A 2,568-nucleotide genomic window follows, 5' to 3' on the forward strand; every position below is an offset into this window, starting at 1 on the left:
CGGGCTGGTGCTGCTGAGTCTAGAGGGATGGAAATCGGGCATCTTGCACACCTACTGGGTGGCAGGTGCTTTAAACGTTTCCTTTCAGGTATGCCTCTGCCCGTTAGCCGGCATTCTCATGCCTTGTAGGGGATCATGATCAGGGTCACACAGTTTGTTAGTTCCTCCAGAGCCTGTGGGGGTCCTTCTTCCTGCACAAGTTCAAAGTTCATGACATCCTTATGAGCCACGGAAGTGTGTCTCCTCCCAGCTCTCAGACCCTGTTTTTTCCCTCTCAAATCCTTTGCTTTGGCTGGGTGTGCTTGCTCACTTGGGAGGCGGAGGCAGGAGGTTTGCTTGAGCCCAGGAGTTAGAGACCAGCTTGGGCAATATAGCAAGACCTCACCTCTCAAAAAAATTTAAAAATTAGCTGGACGTGGTGGTATGTGCCTGTGTCCCAGCTCCTCAGGGGGCTGAAGCAGAAGGATCGCCTTAGCCCAGGAGGTCAAGGCTACCGTAAGCTGTGATTGTGCCACTGCACTCCAGCCTGGGCGACAGAGTGAGACTACAACTCAAAAAAATAAAATAAAAAAGCCTGGTGCGGTGGCTCACACCTATAATCCCAGCACTTTGGGAGGCCGAGGTGAGAGGATTGCCTGAGTCCACGGGTTTAAAACCAGCCTGGGCAACTTGACGAGACCTCATCTCTACAATAAATCAAAAATTAGCCGGACGTGGTGGCTCCTTGGAAGGCTGAAGTGGAAGAATTGCCTGAGCCTAGCAGGTCAAGGTTGCGGTGGCTGTGAGCGTGTCACTGCACTCCAGCTTGGGTGACAGAATGAGACTCCAACTCAAAAACAGTAATAATAATAAATAAATAAAAATAGCCAGTCACAGGGGTCCATGCCTATATTCCCCGCACTTTGGGAGACAGAGACGAGAGGATTGCCTGAGCCCGGGAGTTCGAAACCAACCTGAATAAAACATGGCGACACACACCTTGTCTCTACAATAAATAATAATAATAATAATAAAAATAGCTGGTGTGGTGGTGTGCTCCTGTCATTTCAGCTACTTGGAAGGCTGAGGTGGAAGGATAGCCTGAGTTCACCACACCTGTGGTGGCCGTGAGTGTGCCATTTCACTCCAGCCTGGGTGACAGAGTGAGACTCCGCCCCCCCCCAAAAAAAAAAAAAGAAAAAGAAAGCAAAAGACTTTTGTTGTTGTTGTTTTATTTCCTGAGTCAGGGTCTCACTCTGTCACCCAGGCTGGAGTGCAGTGGCATGATCACAACCTACCAATGCCTCAGCCTCCTGGGCTCAGGTGATCCTTCTGCCTCAGCCGCCTAAGTAACTAGGACTACAGGCACATGCCACCATGCCCCGCTGATTTTTTTATTTTTTTGTAGAGGCGAGGTCCCGCTATATTGCCCAGGTTGGTCTCCCACTCCCAGGCTCAAGCGATCCTCACACCTCGGCCACCCAAAGTGCTGGGATGACAGGCGTGAGCCACTGTGCCCTGCCTTCAAATAAACATGTCAACGGAAGTGTTATGTAGCTCTCACTTGGAGTCTTATAACCTCACTTGGATTCCTAGGGGAGGTCGGCCTCTTTTGAAGGCAGAATGAGTTCCTCAGGTTCCCAGAATTCCAAAAGGTGCACATGAATGTGAAGAGGGAAGGAAGCCTTCCCTTGTCTTCCTCTGCCCCTACAGGTGTCGTGCAGGGCCTGCCAGTCCCAAGCATACAGACTGGGGGCTGCCCAAGAGAAGAAGATGTTCCCATCTCCTTATTCCACCATGGAGTCCCGCTGGGAGGACCGGGCCTCCCTCTGCCCTCCCTACCAAGCTCCCAGGGAGACACTCCTCCTTCCCACCACTCCCTTGGCCTCCTTCCGGGCTTGGAAAGCGCACTTTCTCTTAAGCCGCAGGAAGTTCTCTCCAGGAACTACTTTGCTCGTTCTCACAGCACAAGACAAGTTTTGTTTTCATAGTCAGTGAAGGTTCCGATCTGCTCCCTCCCTGGGGATGTGGGAGAAACTTGCATTTTGATGTTCTGTCCAGAGCGTCCCAGTTCTGCGTGTTCCTAGATTTGAATCTCACGGTGGTGTTCTGCACGCCTCCGGGTCTCTAGGTTCCCACGGGAGAGGGGGCGATCTCCCCCAGAAACTCCCAGAGGGCAGCGAGGCTGCTGCTGTCCCCTCCGTCCCCCCTTGCAGACGGCCCCACGCAGGCCCTGCTTGGGGAGGCCCACCCTGCCGCACTTGTCTCACGAGAGACGGGGGAGACCTCCTGAGACTTCCTCCGCTGACCTCGCCATTCACCTCCACGCCCTGCCAGCTTATGAGAAAGAGCCTGCCTGGGTCCTTGAATGAGCTGTCTTCCCGTCACCGGGCCAGTCATTAAATGTCCCCTCTGTCTGCCTCCAGACACAAGACAATGCCTCTGTTCTCGCTGGGGCTTGGCCTTGGGAAGTACCAAGACAGAAAGCAAAGCTGTTAAAAATCTGATCTGGGCTAAAGAGGCTATTTTTGTCTTCCTGGAGTTTCCTCATTCTCTTAAGCCTCCTTGTGTCCCCTAGGAACCGGGTGG

The sequence above is a fragment of the Carlito syrichta genome, unplaced genomic scaffold (assembly GCF_000164805.1).
Source record: "Carlito syrichta isolate Samal-C Ts95f unplaced genomic scaffold, Tarsius_syrichta-2.0.1 Scaffold288006, whole genome shotgun sequence".
NCBI classification, from domain to species: Eukaryota; Metazoa; Chordata; class Mammalia; order Primates; family Tarsiidae; genus Carlito; species Carlito syrichta.